Below are 7,500 nucleotides of genomic sequence, written 5' to 3'. Positions count from 1 at the left end.
AGAGAGAGGGAGAGGAAGAGGGAGAGGGAAACAGAGAGGGAGAGGGAAAGGGAAAGAGATAGTGATAGAGATAGAGAACGAGAGACGGGGGGTGGGAGAGAGAGATAAATAAATAGATAGATGGATAGATAGACAGAGAAAGAGGGAGAAATAAAGAGAGCAAGAGGAAGAGGAAAAGAGAGAGGGAGTGAAAGAAAGATATAGAGAGAGAGGGAGAGATAGAGATAGAGAGAGAGGGAGTGAGTGAGTGAGCAAAGAAAAAAAAAAAAGAAGCAGAAATATAAACACATGAAACAAATAAATAAAGATAATAGAGAAGAAGAAGGGAGAAAACTAAGAAGTACATACACAGACCTGTATACACCAACACAAAAAAGATAGATTTTATGACAGAAAAATAAATACATAAAAAAAAAGATAGACATAGTGATTGACATATCTATTTCTATTTTACTGGATCTAACCGCCCACGCACAACGCTCGCGAACATCTCAGTATTTCATATTTTCTAATTCCGTAGCGATTGGGTCAAAGGTCAGTGGAGGTAGCAAGGTCATTCTTAAATTATCAGGATGAATGATTTAAAAGTTTTTTTTGTTTTTTTTTTTTGAGGGGGGTGCTGATTTGTTATTAGTTAGGCGAAAATAAGTAGAAGGAGAAGAGAAGAAGAAAATAACTATGATAATAGTAATAATAATAATAATAAGAAGAAGAAGAAGAAGAGAGAAGAGGAGAAAGAAGAAGAAGAAAATGAAAAGAAGAAAGAAGAAGAAGACAAAGAAGAAGAAGAAAGAAGAGGAGAAAGAAAAAGAATAAAAGAAGGAAAAAAAATAAAAAGAAGAAGCAGAAGAAGAAAAAGAAAAAGAAGAAGAAGAAGAAGAAGAAGGAAAAGAAGAAGAAGAGGTGAAAGAAAAAAGAAAGATGAAGAAAGTGAGAAAGAAGAAAAAGAAGACAAAGAAAACGTACGAGAATAAGAAGGAGGAGAAGAAAAAAATAAAATAACAAAGGAGGTAAGAGGTATTAGACGGTAAAAAAGAACAGGTGAAAAGAGGTAGAGATAGATAATAGTTAAAGATGATAGGAACTGAGCAAATGCAAAAAGAGGAGAGACGTAGACAAGCAAACAAAGGAGGCAAATAGTACGCCAGAAGAGAACCAAAAAAGGCAAGAGGCAAGGGAAGCAAAATGAAGCAAGAGAGAGACGAGAGATGATGATTATGATAACTAATACAAAAGGACGAAAAATGTGAATAAGGAAATACAATGAAAAATAAACACGAACATCAATTGAGGAATAAATAAGAAAAGAAAATAGATATAAATAAGAGAGGGAAAGTGAGAGAGAGAGGGGGGGTGAGAGAGAGAGAGAGAGAGAGAGAGAGAGAGAGAGAGAGAGAGAGAGAGAGAGAGAGAGAGAGAGAGAGAGAGAGAGAGAGAGAGAGAGAGAGAGAGAGAGAGAGAGAGAGAGAGATAAGAGACAAAGGAGAAGCAAACCGAAGCCATAGGAGGAGCAAAAAACAAATAAAGAGAAAAAGCAAAACAAGAAACAAAACAAATAAATAATTTAAAAACCCTATCCATCCAGTGTCTATGTCGATTCTACGTAAACGCGTCAACTACAAAACAAAAAACAAAAACAAAAACAAAATAAAATCTCAGTGGGATGTATTCGGAACGCTTGTTTAGAGGGCGAATTCCCGTTGGTTTTCCTAAAACCTAAAAACCTACATTAAGTGTTTTTCGTTTGGCGTCTCTTGATGTTAAGGGGGCGAGGGGGAGGGGGTGAGGTGGAGGGGAGGGGAGGTGAGGTAGGCGGGGGGGGGGAGGTAAGGTGCTTGAGGTAGGCGGGGGGGGTAGCTGGAGGGAATTGGGGAGGGGAGGTAGGTAGGTAAGGGGGGGAAGGGGGAGCTGGAGGAGTGGAGGCGGAGGGGAGAAGGTAGGAGGTGGAGGGGAGGGGGAGAGGGGAGCTGGAATATGAAGTTGAAGGGAGGGGAAAATGAGGAAAATTGGGAAGTCGGTGAGGATAGAAAGACAGGAGGCATTAGGAGAGGGAAGGGAAAAAGAGCTGAAGTGAGATTTGAAGGGTGGAAGAAATGGGAGGAGAAGGAGGGGGAGGAATGAGGGGAGGGGCGAGAAAGGGGGGATTAGGGGAGAGGCGAGAAAAGGGAGGGGAGAGGGGAGGGGGGATGAGCGGAGAAAGGGGAAGGGGTGGGAGGGGATGAGCGGAGGAGAAAGGGAGGAAGGGCAACAAAAAGGGGGAAGGGAGGGTAGAGGCGAGAAAGGGAGAGGGAAGGGTAGGAGGCGAGAAAGGGAGAGGGGAAGGGATTATGTTTTATAGAAAGAGGGAGAAGGGAGGGGATGGAAGAGAAAGGGGGAGAAGGAGGAGGGGAAGGAAGAGAAAGGGGGAGAAGGGAGGGGATGGAAGAGAAAGGGGGAAGAGGGGAGGGGATGGAAGGAGTAAGGAGGCAGGGGCAGGGAGGGAGGGGATGAGGTGGAGAAGGAAAGGGTGTGGAAGGGGGAAGGACGAGAAAGGGAAAGGGGGAAGGGTATGGAATAGAAAGGGGAGAGGGGAGAGGATGGAAGAGAAAGGGGATGAGGGAGGGGTTGGGCCGAGAAAGGGGGGAGGAGGGGATGGAAGAGAAAGGGGGAGAGGGAGGAGCGAGAAAGGGGAGAGGGGATGGAAGAGAAAGGTGGAGAGTGAGGGGTTGGGACCGAGAAAGGGGGAGAGGGGGAGGGGATGAAGGAAGAAGGGGGCCAGGGGGGGATGGGAGGGGTGGAGATGTAAGTAGAAGGGGAAGCCAAGAAGAAGAGGTTGGAGTAGAGAGGAGAGGGAAGTGGAAAACAAAAGGGGTGTGGAAATTGAAATGACTTCAAACGGGGGGGGGGGGGATAAAAAATAATAATAATAAAATGTTTTAATGTATTATGACGTAAATCCTTCGGTCGTGCCATTAACTGACGTCGCAACATTCAACATTGCAACAAATCAAGCAAACAAAAAATAAGTAAATAAATAAAATGAAAGCTTACTCCAAATACTTTTTTTCTTTTTTTTTATATATCGTTTTACTCTCTTTTAATTCTCACATAAAAAAATAGCAACATATGTAAAACAAAGAAAAAAAGTTGAAGTAGTAATTGAAAATGACGTACAAAGAAACAGAAACAGAAAGAAGATAAAGAAGAAGAAGAAAAATAGGATGAGTAAATAACACAAGAATAAAAATCCCCTCGCTTTAAGAAGGAGAACAAAAGGACGATAAAAGCAGAAGAGAAGTAGATCAGAGAAGGAGAAGGAAGAAACATCAATGAAAAGGGGAACGAGAGAAGGGTAAGTGGGAACTCAAAAACAAGAACACAGAAGAAGAAAAATTAAAGATAACTTAAAAACGGTTTCTATCTGTAACTTAAAAACGATTTCTATCAGCAAGATAACAAAAACAGTTTATATCAGTAAAGTAACTTAAAAACGAGTTTCATTATTATCTTTAAAAGTTTCTGTCAGTAAGATAACTAAAAAATGGGTTCTATCAGTAAGATAACTTAAAAACAGTTTCTATCTGTAAAGTAACTTAAAAACGAGTTTCATTATTATCTTTAAAAGTTTCTGTCAGTAAGATAACTAAAAAATGGGTTCTATCAGTAAGATAACTTAAAAACAGTTTTTATCAGTAAAATAACTAAAAAACGGGTTTCGTCATTATGATTTTTTAAAGTTTCTGTCAGTAAGATAACTCTTAAGACAACTTAAAAAAGGAATGCTAAGGAACCAACAGGATACGTAAAGAAAGGGAGACGAATATCTACGAGAATGAGGGTTAAAAAAAGGAAAGAAAAGGGAGTAGAAGGAGGAAAGGAGAAAAAAAGACAAGCAAGAACCGAAAGGACAAGGAGCGAGAAAGGGAGAGAGAGAGAGGGAACCAAGTGAGAAAGAGGAAGAAGAAGAAGAAGAGGAGGAGGAGGAGGAGGAAGGGAGCGGGCGAGGGGCACAGCCCTCCTAAAAGGAGCTCTTCCCACAAAGTAGTAAATTGTGGGCAGCGGTTGAGGACTCTCGGAGGAAAGAGGTCGGCGCTTCTCTCCCACTTCGGAACAACGGCGGCATCAGGGCCTCCGTCTTTACGCGCCCCCGGAGAGACACTTTGCCCTCCGCCCCTCCCGTTCGCGGCTCATTTACCGAAGTTTCCCCTGGAGCCCTTCGCTTCGGCCGGGCGGGGCCTCTCGGGATCCCGGCGTGCTGGAGTGGAGGGAAGGGGCCGAAAGGAGGGGGGCGAGGGGAGGGAAGGAGGGAGGGAGAGGGAGAGGGAGAGGGCGAGGAAGAGGGAGAGGGAGAGGGAGAGGGAGAGAGGGAGGGAGAGAGAGAAAGAGAGAGCGAGAGAAGGAGAGAGGGAGAGAGGGAGAGAGGGAGGGAGGGAGAGAGGGAGAGGGAGAGAGGGAGGGAGAGAGAGAAAGAGAGAGCGAGAGAAGGAGAGAGAGGGAGAGGGAGAGAGAGAGAGAGTAATAGAGTTAAAGAAAAGAAAGAAAAAGAAGAAGCATCAAGAGAGACAGAGATGAAGAATAAAAAGAGAAAGGTAGATATAGTCAGAAAGAGAAAAGGTGGAATAAGAGAAGGAGAAATAACGAGTGAGTGAGAGAGAGAGAGAGTAACAGAGAGAGATAGAAAGGGAAAGAAAGAGAAAGAGAAAAAAATAGAAAAATGGGAAAGAAAGAGAAAGGGAAAAAATAAAAAAAAAAGGAAACAGATCGAGACAGAGAAGAAAAAAAGAGAAAACAAGAGATAAAGAGGACTGAGCGAGAAAGAGAGAGACAGAGCGAGCGAGAGAGAGAGAGAGAGAGAGAGAGAAGGGGGAATCAGAAATGAACTCACAAGACCGCCGACGTGAGATAGTCTTGCCCCTCAGAACAAGAAATAAAACATTTCTTGCCTTTTCCTTGTTGTTTCATCCCTTCGTAGCGGGTGATGGAAAGGTTAGAACAGAAATAATAATAGGAATAGAGGGAATCTCGGCTTAGGGGATCCACGGGTTATTTTCGTGTTTCTTTTTGTATGTTATTTACTTTTTTTAAGTTCTTATTGCATTTTTTTTTTTTTTATTTCTTCTTTTTTTGACCGAGATAATCGAATGTCGAATAGAAATAACGACAACGACAAATTGCGGAAAAAGGTAAAAACAAGGAGAAAGAGAAAAAACAACGACAACAACAACATTTTAAAAACGTTCACATTTGTCCATTACAGAAGAAGAAAAAATGCAAGAAACGGGATAATTTTTTTTTTTAATGGAAAAGTAATAAAAATATATATCTTCACATATGAATCCAGTTGTCCTTCAACATCTGTCAACACTAACTTCCATGAAAGATGGAATAATGAACTTGTCGCATAGATATCATGAATTTACAACCTCTCTGACAGGGATTCGAACCCCCACCGCCATTGGAAAGAATTCTTTGCAATGGCGGTGGGGGTTCGAATCCCTGTCAGAGAGGTTATAAAATTCATTAACTTGAATTCAAAAAACAGAAAAGTAAGACATCAAAATCCTACATCCTCTCTTTCTATCCTTCAATATCGCTTGCATCTCTAACCACGTGATCTCTCCTCGTCTCTCATCCTTCCTCTAGCTTCTTCCTCTCCCTCTTCCTCCCTTCCTCCCTTCCTCCCTCCCTCCTTTTCCTCCCCTCCTCTTCCTTGCCTCTTTTCCCACTCCTCCTTTCCCTCCCCCCTCCTACTCCTGCTTGCCTCCCTTTTCTCTCCTCCACCTTGCATCCCTTCCCCCTCCCCTCCTCCTTGCCTCCGTCCCTCCTTTCGCTCCCCCCACCCCCTCCTTATGTCTCTTCCCCTTCTCCTTGCCTCCCTTTCCTCTCCTCCCACCCCTCTCCTCCTTTCCCTCCCCCTTCCTCCTCCTTTCTCTTTCCCCCTCCTCCTCCTTTCTCTCCCCCACCCCCTCTTCCTCCTTTCCCTCCCCCACCCCTCTCCTCCTCCTTTCCCTCCCCCGCACTCCCTCCTTGATTCCCTTCCCCCTCCTTGCCACCCTTCCCTCCCACCCCCTCCCTTCTTTCCCTCACCGCCCCTCCTTCTTTCCCTCCCACCCCCTCCTTCTTTCCCTCCCCACCCCCTCCTCCTTTCCCTACCCCTCCTCCCCCTTTCCCTTCCATCTTGCCTCCCTTCCCTGCCTCTTTCCCTCCCCCTCCCCACTCCTTACTCCCCACTCCTCCTCCCTTCCCTCACCCCTTGCCTCCCTTCCCCTCCTCCTCCTTGCCTCCTATCCTTCTTCTCCTTCCTCCTCCCTTCCCTCCTCCTCCCCTCCTCCTCCCTGCCTCCTTCCTCTCTCCCCTTCCCTCTCTTATCCCTCCCCCTACTCCTCCTCCCTTGCCTCCTACCCCCTCTCCTCCATTCCTCCCTTCTCTCCCCTCCTCCCCCTTGCCTCCCCTTCCCCTCCTCCTTCCCTCCCCTCTCCCTCCTCCTCTTGCTCCACACTTTACTCTCTCATCCTCCTTGCCTCCTACCTCTCCTCCTCCTCCCTCCACCTGTTCCCTCCCTCTCCTTTCCCTCCCTTCCTCCTCCTTGCTTCCCTTTCATCTCTTCACTCCCCTTCCCTCCTCCTCCTGCCTTGCCTCCTACCCTCTTCCACCCTCCCTTCCCTCTCCTCCTTCCCCTCCTTCCCTCTCCTCCTCCCCTCCTTCCCCCTCATCGCCCCTCTCCTCCCTTCCCTCCTTCCCTCGCCTCCTTTCCTCCTTCCACCCTCCTTCTCTCCCTCCCTCCTCCTTCCCTCCTCCCCATCCCTCCCTCCCCTCTCCTCCTCCTCCTCCTGTCCCTCGCCTCCCTTCCCTCCCACCCCCTCCTCCCATCCCTCTCTCTCCTTCCCTCCTTCCCCTCTCCTCACCCTCCTCCCTCCTCCTCCTTCCCACTCCTACCCCCTTCCCCTCTCCTCCTCCCGCTCTTCCTCTCCTCCTTCCCCTCTCCTCCTCCTCCCTCTCCTCCTTCCCTCCTTTCCCCCTCCTCCCATCCCTCCTCCCTCCCTCTCCTCCTTCCCCTCCTTCCCCCTCCTCTCCCATCCCTCCTCCTCCCATCCTCCTCCTCCTTCCCTCCTTTCCCTCCTGCTCCTTCCCTCCCTTTCCCCCTCCTTCCCCAGCCCTCCCTCCCCTCTCCTCCTACCCCTTCCCTCCCTTCCCTCTCCTATTCCTCCCTCTTCCACCCTCCCTCCTTTCCCCCTCCTCCCATCCCTCCTCCTCCCTCTCCTCCTTCCCTCCTTTCCCCCTCCTTCCCCCTCCTCCCATCCTCTACCTTCCCTCCTTTCCCCCTCCTTCCCCAGCCCTTCGAGACGTGTCAAACATCGATATGCGCATAAAAAACAGCCAATTGTTCCACCGTCGTCTTCGATGTATGCAGATGAGCTTAATTCCCGGAGACTTGAGTTCCTGAGTCGCTTCGAATGATAAACGTTGTCCTGGCGACCAAAAAGCGCGTCGGGGGAGGGGAGGGAGGGAGGGAGGGAAGGG

Source organism: Penaeus vannamei, chromosome 21, assembly GCF_042767895.1.
Source record: "Penaeus vannamei isolate JL-2024 chromosome 21, ASM4276789v1, whole genome shotgun sequence".
NCBI lineage: Eukaryota > Metazoa > Arthropoda > Malacostraca > Decapoda > Penaeidae > Penaeus > Penaeus vannamei.
The sequence above is the reverse complement of the archived record's forward strand: the minus strand, read 5'-3'. Positions refer to the sequence as shown.